The sequence below is a fragment of the Anabrus simplex genome, chromosome 4 (assembly GCF_040414725.1).
Source record: "Anabrus simplex isolate iqAnaSimp1 chromosome 4, ASM4041472v1, whole genome shotgun sequence".
In the NCBI taxonomy this organism is placed as follows: Eukaryota; Metazoa; Arthropoda; class Insecta; order Orthoptera; family Tettigoniidae; genus Anabrus; species Anabrus simplex.
The window spans coordinates 18134118-18147504 of record NC_090268.1 but is presented as its reverse complement, the minus strand read 5'-3'; the positions used below and the strand labels follow the sequence as shown (position 1 = coordinate 18147504).

The 13387-nt window shown below is 40.4% G+C and overlaps 1 protein-coding gene across 1 annotated transcript in view; it reads right to left on the bottom strand.

Moving 5' to 3' along the window:
• LOC136871582 (uncharacterized) overlaps window positions 1–13387 on the bottom strand; it is a 723775-nt gene that overhangs the window by 557236 nt on the left and 153152 nt on the right. The window lies entirely within an intron of this gene.

Genomic DNA, 13387 nt, shown 5'->3' with positions numbered 1-13387 from the left:
GCATTTACAGAGTGAATCGGCCTACACCAGCAGCTCTTGTAGGTGGTATGTTTTAATGCGCATAATAAAAATAAAAATAATAATACAGTTGAAATAATGTATTGCATGATTGTGAGCTAACATAACCTTATATCACTGAATAGTAAATATGCCTACATATCACCAGCTGTTGCGTGTAGTTAAATACGCCATAGGTCTATGCTCATTATGATTGTGTGAGAATGTATTAATAATAGTTACTCACCACTGAGTTATTAGTAAATCTGTAGTCTTATCTTGGAATTGCACGTAAACACTTCTGCCGCATAACCTCGTCTTTCGGAAACTTAATGTATGCACTTCGTTATCATTGTCGCAATTCTCCTTACAGTTGAGTACCCAACACATCAGTACCATTAGGTACAACGGTATTAGCAATTGGCACCATTAAACGAATTAAAACTCTTCTAATTTCAGCGTTACATGGCCAAACTCATTGCTGTGTTATTACTGAAAAGGTTCAAGCTTGCCCGCCGATGCTGACGTCACAGTATATTCCCAGAACGGTTGTGAGGTCTTATATCTAGGAGGTGTTGATCTAAGCCAGGGATGGCGAACCTTTTCCAACAAGTGTGCCATTTTAAGTCTGGTTTATTATTCTCAGCTGTTGACTGTGCCACTTGTTATTTTCCTTTAAGAAATTGCTACAACCTACCCCCCCCCCCCAACCGCGACTTCCTTTCCAAATTCCAATTATGTTCCATAATACAATATTTATTTATTTATTCATTTATCTATTTACTGATTTGTTTACTTTTTAGAGATATATCTTGTAAATACATTGCATGCTCCGTGGTCGTATTTTGCAAATACTGCAAAAAATACAATTTAAATACGTAAGTTTTTAGAATACCTAATATTATTTGCAAAAACATAAATAATAAGCTCCTATTGTAACACACTTCGTCAATAAATATTAATATCGGGCGAGTTGGCCGCGCGGTTAGGGCGCTCAGCTGTGAGCTTGCATCCGGCCAGCCCTGAAGATGGTTTCCGTGGTTTCCCCATTTTCACATCAGGCAAATGCTGGGGCTGTACCTCAATAAAAGCCAAGGCGGTTTCATTCCTACTCGTAAGCCTTTCCTCTCCTATTGTCACCGTAAGACCTATGTGGGTCGGTGCGACTTAAAACAAATTGTAAGAAAATAAATATTAGATATAAAAATCAAAAATATTAATATTGTCAATGAACTTCACTTCTTTCTTTAGCTTCATTATCTTTCCATGTTGTCGTAGTTCGTATGCTCAGCAATTTTACTTATTTCTCCCTCATCACATCTCCACAAGAAAATCGAAAAAACCCCCAGCTATTCTCGCTTGTAAGGTCACATCCATGCTTTCATCAAAACATACTGCATACATCTGGGAGTTATCCAAATTACCTTTCAATTGCTCAGAAACTTCTTCACTCATTCTTATTATTTTGTCCTTAATAGCAGTTCAGCTGGCTGGCATTCCTTTAGTTCTGTTAATTATTTGTTGTTTGTTAGGGAAGTTCTCAAATAACGTGTCGGACGTCAATAAGAAAGGTTATTTCAAGAACTCACCGTCAGAAAGCGGTTTCCCATGCATGCTGTACTATGCGGTGGGACAGATATAACAGCCGCACTGATATTACTCCTAGGGTGGAAATATGACACAAAAGAACTAGTTTGTTTTGTGTAAAGTTCGATATTTTGAGAAACTAACTCTCTTCTTTCTACATTTGGCATGGAACAAACATTTGAATGATTATTAGTCTCGAAATGGCGCTTTACATTAAATGTGGGGAATACATTTGTTTTCGAACGCATGCAATACATCTTTCTATCACTCCGAATTCCCTTCTCCACTGTTCTTGAAAAATGCGGTCACTACCTTTGTTAAGTTTCTGTTCTTTTCGGCACTGAAAACATGTTTGCAAGGTCCGTATACAAAACCACCAGAAAACGATACTTATATCATTTGACTTTCAGACCTATCGGTGTAGCAGTGTTGCCATATTGCACGTCTGAATGGAGCAAGTATTTGTATTTTCGATATTTATCTCTTACATGTGAAATACTATAAGATATGTATTGTCTGTAATACAAGACGTATATAAAAACATTATTATGTTCATGTGGCGTGCCACCGAAATCACGTTCGCGTGTCACCAGGTGACACGCGTGGCATAGGTTCGCCATCCCTGATCTAAGCTGTTTTCTTCGCTTAATGAAGTATCAAGTAGTGTTTTCTTAGAAGTCGGAGATAAAATGAATCTCATTGTTCCAACTTCAACCGCCGTCAAGACACAGTAACTCTCACTTCTAGAAGTTGGTGGAGAGGGTAATTTATTCATAGAGACGAAAGTTTTTGAAATTATAGTGGAAGGAAATAAATTACGCAAATCTTTGTCAGCCAAACACCCTGAGATTTAATACTCTTGAGATGGGGCTGTACCTTAAATAAGGCTACGACCACTACCTTCCCAATGGATGATCATGATGTTTTTTATTTAAAGGGGCCTAACAGCTAGCTCATCGGCCCCTAATGCTACCAGGTGCAACGAAAGATAATTAAATCTTCAAAATGTATCCAGTGACTAGAATATAAAGCGATTGATCATGAAAAATGCCCTTGAATCCAAAACAATCAGTGGATCCTATTCACAATTCCTTATTTTCAGAGATGGTGCTTGTTGTCCTAAGGGACTCAAAATCCTGATCACCGGCGCCTTATAATAGTAATCACAGGTAATGCAGAACCATGGTATGTCACGCATAATGGCACAACTGGCAGACACACAGACCCATGGTATTCCTCACATACTTGGACTAATCACGGACGCTGGTATTCCCATGGTGTTCCTCACATAATGGTACTAATCACATGTAGGCTTATCGTCCTAATATTATTATCCCTTGGTCGCCCCTTTTAGTCGCCTCTTACAACAGGCAGAGGATACCGTGGGTGTATTCTTCGTCTGCGTCCCGCCACCCACAGCAGGAGCCGAGAATTGAACCCGAGGCCTACAGGTAACAGGCATGCACAGTACCGCTACGTCACGGGGCCGGCTTAGCCTGTGTTATTAAGGCACATATGTGAACAGATGAGAAGGGAAAGAATCCTAAAGCAGATCTTACGATACCAGTCCAGTGGAAGTCTCTCTACTGGACACCCAGCTACGAGATGGTCTAATATGACTGATGATATTCCATTGTTGTTCAAAAGGAGAGTAGATTACTCGCGATAACAATACTATCCGGATCCATGCTGGCCTTTGGTCACAGGGGTCCTGGGTTCGATTCTCGGCAGTGTCGGGAATTTTAACCATCATTGGTTTATTTAGCTGACACGAGGGCTGGGTGTATGTCTCGTCTTCACGACGCGCAAGTCGCGTACGGGCTGCAAATCTAAAGACCTGCACCTCGCGAGCCGAACATGTCCTTGGCACTAAAAGCCATTACCGCGCGAGTTGACCACACGATGCTGGTAATGTAGTTAAAAGCATGCACCCCACAGTGGCCAGTTCTGGAGGCAGTTTTCACACCAGGCAAATGCCAAGATTGTATCAATGAAGGCCACGCTGATGTAGAATACTTTTGGAGCAAAGTAGAATCAATAGGGGATAAGTACAAGACTCATTCGAAAAGTACTGGAAAATGAGAGAAACGAAAGAACTGCTGGATCTTCAATTTTCGACCTCAGCAACAGGTGAACTCTGCTAAGGTAGACCTTTTTTAAAATTATTTGTAACCTTGTATTCCGGAGATAGTCGGTTTGAGCCCTTCTATGGACGGCCCTGAAGATGGTTTCCTGTGGTTTCACATGTTCACACCAGGCTGGAGCTGTACCTTAATTAAGGCCACGGTCGCTTCCTTCCCATTCATAGCCCTTAGCAGATCTTACGATACCAGTCCAGTGGAAGTTGCTCTACTGGACACCCAGCGAAGAGATGGAGCGAACAGTCCACTTGATCTAATAGGGATGATGATATTCCATTCCATTGTCGCCATAAAACCTATCTCTCTGTGTCAGAACGTCGTAAAGCAACTTGAAAGAACTTATTAGAGGAAAAAATAGAGAAGGCCCGACACTTTGAAAAGTGAACGTGTCAGCAAAAGAAGGGCAAGGGCCACGAAGGGCGTGAAAATGAAAGACTCCCTAGGCCTGGAGTGCTCTAATACTGTCGGGGTCGGAAAAGAACAAGAGCTGACCAAGGGAGGTCGGACAGGATAGATGGAAGTGAGAAGCCTGGCGCAAGTAAGTGGAAGCAATGTCAGGACTCAGCTAGAGCCCCGTGGTACCCATGCTCCTAAGTTCAGAGCCCATGGGGCTCCTCTTAATCGCCTCTTACGACAGGCAGGGGATACCGTGGGAGTTCTTCTACCGCCCCCACCCACCTAACAGAGTTCTGGTGTCTCTCCCATCTAGTAGAGTAAAACGCAGGCAGTCACATCAAAATGCTTGCTTGCGCTAGCACGCGGTAGCTGGGGCCATACTTAGCATTCTCTAGTTGGAACATCTGTCCGTCCCCTTTTTCCTGCTTACGCACTAAACGTATGTTACTTGGAAACGCCCTGTAGTTAATGTCTGTACCACCCTCAACTGCAATGCCTGTAGCGTGTCAGTCCCACTATAATGCCACCATTGGTTTCTTTGATTTCCTCGAAATAGCATTACAGTCGGTAGAGCTATGTCAATAACCAACCAGCTTCTAGGATGATGACTCAACACAGACAGATATTAAGATAATTAATAGGCTACGTTTAGTTCACCTTCATTTGCTACTTTTTTGTACTGGTTTGTCGAAATTCTGTTTTAATTTTTTTAAATATCTCGATAACATGATTTTGTTCTGCTCAATATGGCAACCCTGATTCCCTTACAATGAAGGATACAACCGTTGTGTGAATTTAAATAGGAAATGTTGATTTATTCTCATTATAATTTTCCAGATTCACCTTACGTTCGCAAGTAGCATTGAGGCAAGAAGGGCATTTATTTATTTATTTATTTATTTATTTATTTATTTATTTATTTATTTATTTATTTATTTATTTATTTATTTATTTATTGCACACTACAGGACTTAGCGTCCCAATTACAGTGGCAACTACGTCAGATAATCTACAATTAACATGGTGATACTTATATCTAAACTATATTCTACAATTTTATCTAATGTCCTAAAACAATGATATAAAATATCAAAGTATTTTTCTAAAGACTAAAGAACCTTATGTTAGTATGGTGGAACAACACATGGCAAAGTAAAATGACAAAATAAAAGAAGCAATACACGTACATGCATAATATTATAGAACTTCACCTTTTTTTAGGACTTCTTACAATTGCGCGATGAAGTTCAGTTACAAACTCGCGCAATGGCAGACTGAAGTCAGGAACATAATTTTTCTGAATGGCACTGTTGAAGATACTACAGAACCTGTTTACCGGTGAGTTATCGTGGGCACACGTCCTCCTTTTTTCATTTAAAAATGTTATGTTATTTCTAGTATAGAAGCGAGGTACATGGAAATTTAGGAGAGAAAGTAATTCAGGATTATCAATAGCATAGTTTACAATTTTAAAAATAAATTTTACTGCATTCTTCCGTCTGCGAATTTCTACACTCTCCACTCCGAAATTTAAAGGGATATCGCTATAGGGTACCATAATACTGTAAGTATTTTACAAATCGTTTTTGCAATTTTTCAATCTGATAGACATATAATTGACACCTAGGGCTCCAAACGATGCTGGCATATTCTACTTTTGGTCTTACTGTGGTACTGAACAGATGAATGCAAGTTTGTGTGTTTCTGAAGGGTTTTATATTCCTAGTAATGAATCCTAGGGTCTTGTACGACTCAGCTACCACTTTCAGTATATGCGAATTGAATGTAAGCTCGTGGTCGAATAAAATCCCGAGGTCTTTCATCTCGCAAACCGATCGTAAATCACTGTCACCTAGCTTGTAAGTGTAGTGGACGGGAGTTTTGCCGTCTGGTGAACGACATCGATACACATTTTTCTACATTTAAGTGCAATTTATTTTCAGTAGCTCACTCCAATACACTTTTCAAATCTATCTGAAGCTGTTTACAGTTGTTTATGTTTTCAATGGCTTTGAACACTTTGAAATCGTCGGCGTATAGCAGACAGCTGGAATGTTTCACTTGTTCAGGGAAGTTATTAATGAATGCGAAAAAAACAAAAGGGCCTAAATTTGACCCCGGAATTATTCCTGAATTTACAGGCTATTTCCGAGAAGAATATTTCTGGAAAGAAACGAACTGCTTCCTATCACCCAAACAGAAACTGATAAGATGCAACAGTTGTTTCGAGAAACCGAACAGGTTTAATTTACTTAGTAGGGCATAGTGATTAATTTTATTGATGCTTTTGCGAAATCTGTAAACGCTACGTCGATTTGTCCACCCGTGTCAAGGGACACTCGCTGAGTGAAGTTAATCAAGTTTGTGACTGTGGAACGTCGTGAAAGGAAACCATGTTGTTTATCTGATATAAGAGGTCTTAAATATGTTGTTAGTCGATTACATAACATAAATTCGAAAACTTTTGTTATCGCTGATAAAATAGAAATAGGCCGGTAGTTGTTTATTAGTGTGGGATCCCCTGATTTATTTTTGCTAGGGGCTTTAAGTCGCACCGACACAGATAGATCTTATGGCGACGATGGGATAGGAAAGGCCTAGGAATTGGAAGGAAGCGGCCGTGGCCTTAATTAAGGTACAGCCCCACCATTTGTCTGGTGTGAAAATGGGAAACCACGGTAAACCATCTTCAGGGCTGCCGATAGTGGGATTCGAACCTACTATCTCCCGGATGCAAGCTCACAGCCGGGCGCCTCTACGCGCACGGCCAACTCGCCCGATCCCCTGATTTAAGTATGGGGCACACTCGTGATAACTTCCAGATGGATGGAAATATGGATGCTTTAATAATCAAGTTATAAATAATTAGAAGTGGATGCTTAAGAACATCTGAACAATCTTTTATCACATAAGGTGGTACTTGGTCTGGTCCTGCAGATGCTTTAGGTTCCAGCTTTTTAAGTGCTACTTCAACTTCTTCTAAAGCGAAGTTTTTAATATGCAACGTATCGTTAGTTAGTTATGGAGCGTTAGGTATGGGATAATGTGCCTTATGTGGGGAATATACTGATTGGAAGTAGTCCGCAACACCTTCTACAATTTCATCCTTAGAATCCAGTACGTTATTTTCATATTTGTAAGTATCGTAATTCCTACTGTTCTTTCTCCTATTTTTAACGTATGCCCAGAAAGATCTAGCGGCATTATTGATACCTTGTTCCACTGTCTCTATGTATCTTTTGTGTGCGGACTTAATTTCAGATTTAATTTGAGCTCTCAGCTTTGTATATTGACTTTCTTCAAGGTATGTCATGCTCTTTAAAAGACAGGCATCTGGTCCGTTTAGTAAACTCGTATCCTCATCCCGCGGTGGTGCAGCTCCTTTCAGGAGCACATACCAGCCCTCGTGTCATTTTTAAATTTCTGGCAGTAATGGAATCGAACCTGGACGATCAAGGATGTTTTAAACCTTACGTTACGGACATCTAGTCAGTACAATGGTCTCTTATGCCTTGCATCACAGTTTTGGAATAATAATAATAATAATAATAATAATAATAATAATAATAATAATAATAATAATAATAATAATAATACACTACAAGACAGTATTCAAACACAAATGCTTATACGCTAGTTAATGTCTAGTACTGAATTACAAGCAGAATAAATTGGAAGTACCGGGAAGGGAAATACTCGACCCGCTAAGAACTACAGAACTCTGGAAATCGAGAAGTAATGACGAAATATACCAGAACATAGAAAACATAACAGAAACAATACGGAAGAGGCGATTGATATTTTTAGCATGGATGACAGCAAGTTAACCAAACAGATCTTCAAATGTCTTTGGAACAAGAAGTCAACAACAACTTGGATTCATGAAGTCAAGAAAGATTTAGAAATTAAAGACATAAGGGAAGAAGAAGCAATAGAGAGAAAGTTTTAGAAAGAAAGTGTTAAAAATGGAAGGATTCCAAGGTCGGGAGGGAAAGAAAATAGACTGAAAATGGTGTGAGGAGAGGAAAAAGGAGGCATAATGAACAGATTAAGGAGAATTGGAGGAAGAAGGAGCAACACAGGATGAAATATCGAAATTGTCACATGGTCCCTAGAAGACCCTAAATAATAATAATAATAATAATAATAATAATAATAATAATAATAATAATAATAATAATAATAATAATAATAATAACAATAATAATAAGTCCTGTAGTCGTAATGCGAGGAACAAGAGAGATAAATAATAATATTAATGTTACTGGTTTTATGTTGCACTAACAACCTTTTCTACTTTCAGAGCTGCCAATGGGCCGAAATTTTGTCCCGCTGGGTTTCTTTTATTTGTTAGTAAATCTACTCCTAACAGAAGACTTACAGAAGAAGGAAATATTTTTCCCCATATCTCCTCGACGATGATGAAGAAGGCAGCACAAAGACATTCGATAATGCGTTGAGCAATCATCGTGATTCTATTTATAAGACGAAGGGTATGTAATTCATCTAGGGAAATATTCATATGTCAGAGCGTTAAAGAAGACTCAACTGTCTCCAATAACGCTTGTGGGATTTTTACCACTTCTTTACCACAGCCGAACTAAAAAAAAGGGCGTATTATGTTAATTATTCGAGGAGCGCGGGTCTGCAGACACTGAACACACTTGCTAAAGTTCGAGGTCACTCTGCCTTTCGCCCGGTCATGACATGCGCTAAGGCAGGTTCAGAAGACGACTTGAAACTTGTTTCTCATGCCGCCAGCGTCTTAGATACCTCATTGTTTTTCTCCATCACCACGGCCTTGAAACACGATAACATTTAAAAAATTAAACTACAATTGAGAACAAATAAAGAACGTGAGAAATAAATACGTTCCTACAGGGGACTCGATTCTAAAACAGTCCCAAGGTCTTCCAATAACAAATTGATTGGCTTCAGGATATCACAGCATAATGAAGGAGCATTCCAAGGTAAGGTAAAAGGTTTGCTAATCCGTCACTAGGCAAAGCTACAAGAAATCTTTTGTTCACAAAGCACTATCAGGTGGTGGTGATTATTGTTTTTTTTCTTTTTTTGCTATTTGCTTTACGACGCACCGACACAGATAGGTCTTATGGCGACGATGGGACAGGAAAGGCCTAGGAATGGGAAGGGAGCGGTCGTGGCCTTAATTAAGGTACAGCTCCAGCATTTGCCTGGTGTGAAAATGGGAAACCACGGAAAACCATCTTCAGGGCTGCCGACAGTGGGGTTCGAACGCACTATCTCCCGGATGCGAGCTCACAGCTGCGCGCTCCTAACCGCACGGCCAACTCGCCCGGTGATTACTGTTTTAAGAGGAAGTACAACTAGGGAACCATCCTCTATATAACACTAATCAGAGAGAAAAAATGACAGGGTTTCGACACTTCCAAAAATGAAGGTATCGGTTAAAGAAAGACAAGGGCCACGAAGGGCGTGAAAATGAAAGACTCCCTAGGGCCTCGAATGCTCCAAAACCGTCGGGGTCGGACAAGAACAAGAGTTGTCCAAGGGAGGACGGATAGGATAGACGAAAGTGTGGAGCCTGGCACAAGTGGAAGCAATGCCAGGACTCAGCTAAAGGTCTCGTGGTCGCCAACCCACGCTCCCAAGTTAAGAGCCCCTAGGGCCCCTTTTAGTTGCCTCGTACGACCGACAGGTTATACCATGGCTGTTATTCTACCGCCCGCGCCCACAGGGGGTAAAGCACTAACAGCTCCGATAGGCCTCTGTCACCGAGCAAGGAGGGGACGACAGGTGAGTGACTCAGCTTGTATTCGGTAAATGGTGGGCTGAAATCCCACTGACGATAGCTCTGAAGCTGGTTTTCTGCTCTTTCCAATTTCCAGACCAGATTAATGCTGGGGCTCTACCGTCATGAAGACCACGGCCGCTTTATTTCCAGTTCTAGCCTTTTTCCAATCCATCAAATCTACAGTGTGTGAATTAGTTCGACGTTAAATAAACACCAACATATGGACTACTTTTATCAGATCGACACCTCGTGCCACGTCATGTTCTTGTAAATTAGTAGCAAAACATTTCAGCCGTAATATTTGCAATGTAATGCTTGTAAATTACTCAAGGAAATTATATTCCAACACGGATACGTAATTGACAATAATTTCTAGGGGCTGACCAGTTTATTGCAGATGCAATCATATAGTCTGTCGTATTTAATTTCTGTAACTGCTGCAAACAGCGTGCTCGGTTATCACACACAGTGAGATATTCGGTAGAATCGACAGCAGCAGCTAAAGAATGATTCAACGTAGTTCGAACTACAAGAACACTGCATTATTCACCGCAATCTTTGCAATATTAATTCACCGCAATCTTTGCAATATTAACATAACCATCAGAAACCCTATATTTTTGTGACCGCGATAAATAGGAAATTAGAAAAATGCAGCATGTTTAGGTGTATTCGTTTTCTTTTAATACTCGTTAAAATGGGCAGTGGAGTTGGGCTGAACGATCGCTAATCTCGTCACTCAGATGCCCATGCTATGCTTTGCTTCCAACAAGATATTTTCGATGTTCAGTGAAAAAAGATAAAGAGTTGTGAGTGGAAATTTATTCATCTTCTTCTTCTCCTTTTTCTTCTTGTACCATATCTCCACTGAATGCCGGCTGTCATCAGGGCTTCTTGTTCTCAGCAACTCGGAAAAGTGTGGGGGTACTGAACCTAGGTTTATACCATTCTCGCAGATTCCGTACCCAAGATATTTTCCTTCTTCCCCTACTTATCCTTCCATCAATTTACCTTGTAAGATAAGCTGAAAGAGCCTATATTTATAATTGCGAATTATTATTATTATTATTATTATTATTATTATTATTATTATTATTATTATTATTATTATTATTATTATTATTATTATTATTATTATTATTATTATTATTATTCATGTTTGTGGGTTACTGTAGTCACGTCCTAGTTCGTGAACCATGGGCAACGGCTGACTGGCCTAGTAAGTGGTCCTGAGAGTCGGGATACCAGTTGCTATGGAATGGGAGTGGGCATCTCGAACATATTCTGAGTCATGGCCCTCCTTGTGCTCAGGCGGCTAGGACTATACAATTCACCGGTGGTCCATAACCCGTTAGAGGAGAGATCCTCACTTGGACTATGTGCAAGTAGGGCAGCATCCTGCTTCATGAATTTACCGAGCTCAGAACACTTTAAGCAAGCCTCGGACCTATGGGAGTAACGGAGTCCCACTCCCATTTGACAGGCGAGGGACTCCGTGGAAACAACTTGGCGAACGAAATGGAATTCGATGGGGAGCTATCAATATTAATGGGGCTTATGGAAGAAAGAAAGTAGAACTGGCTGAGTCAGCAAAGAGGATGCATCTGGATGTGCTAGGAGTAAGTGATATTCGGGTAAGGGGAGATAATGAGGAAGAGATAGGAGATTATAAAGTGTACTTGACGGGTGTTGGAAAGGGAAGGGCAGAGTCTGGGGTAGGGCTCTTTATCAGGAATACCATTGCACGCAACATACTTTCTGTTAGGCACGTAAATGAGCGAATGATGTGGGTAGATATGTCAGTGGGAGGAATTAGGACAAGAATTGTGTCCGTGTATTCACCATGTGAGGGTGCAGATGAGGATGAAGTTGACAAGTTTTATGAAGCATTGAGTGACATTGTAGGTAAACAGCAAGGATAGAATAGTGCTAATGGGCGATTTCAATGCGAGAGTTGGGAATAGAACTGAAGGATACAAAAGAGTGATTGGTAAATGTGGGGAAGATATGGAAGCTAATGGGAATGGGAAGCGTTTGCTGGACTTCTGTGCTAGTATGGGTTCAGCTGTTACGAATACATTCTTCAAGCATAAGGCTATTCACCGCTACACATGGGAGGCTAGGGGTACCAGATCCATAATAGACTATATCTTAACAGACTTTATATTCAGGAAATCTGTTAGGAATATACGAGTTTTCCGGGGATTTTTCGATGATACAGACCACTATCTGATCTGTAGTGAACTAAGTATCTCTAGGCCTAGGGTAGAGAAAGTGAAATCTGTCTGCAAACGAATAAGGGTAGAAAATCTCCAAGACGAGGAAATTAGACAGAAGTACATGGATATGATTAGTGAGAAGTTTCGAACAGTAGAGAGTAACCACGTTCAGGATATAGAAAGTGAATGGGTGGCATACAGGGATGCTGTAGTAGAAACAGCAAGGGAATGCCTGGGAACAACTGTGTGTAAAGATGGGAAAAGGCGAACATCTTGGTGGAATGATGAAGTGAAAGCAGCCTGTAAACGTAAAAAGAAGGCTTATCAGAAATGGCTCCAAACAAGGGCCAAGGCAGACAGGGATTTGTACGTAGATGAAAGAAACAGAGCGAAACAAATAGTTGTTGAATCCAAAAAGAAGTCATGGGAAGATTTTGGTAATAACCTGGAAAGGCTAGGTCAAGCAGCAGGGAAACCTTTCTGGACAGTAATAAAGAATCTTAGGAAGGCAGGGAAAAAGGAAATGAACAGTGTTTTGAGTAATTCAAGTGAACTCATTATAGATCCCAGGGAATCACTGGAGAGGTGGAGGGAATATTTTGAACGTCTTCTCAATGTAAAAGGAAATCATCATGGTGGTGTTGCAAACAGCCAAGCTCATGGGGAGGAGGAAAATGATATTGGTGAAATTATGCTTGAGGAAGTGGAAAGGATGGTAAATAAACTCTATTGTCATAAGGCAGCAGGAATAGATGAAATTAGACCTGAAATGGTGAAGTATAGTGGGAAGGCAGGGATGAAATAGCTTCATAGAGTAGTAAAATTAGCATGGAGTGTTGGTAAGGTACCTTCAGATTGGGCAAAAGCAGTAATTGCACCTATCTATAAGCAAGGGAACAGGAAGGATTGCAACGACTATCGAGGTATCTCATTGATTAGTATACCAGGCAAAGTATTCACTGGCATCTTGGAAGGGAGGGTGCGATCAGTCGTTGAGAGGAAGTTGGATGAAAACCAGTGTGGTTTCAGACCACAGAGAGGCTGTCAGGATCAGATTTTCAGTATGCGCCAGGTAATTGAAAAATGCTACGAGAGGAATAGGCAGTTGTGTTTCGTAGATCTAGAGAAAGCATATGACAGGGTACCGAGGGAAAAGATGTTCACTATACTGGGGGACTATGGAATTAAAGGTAGATTATTAAAATCAATCAAAGGCATTTATGTTGACAATTGGGCTTCAGTGAGAATTGATGGTAGAATGAGTTCTTGGT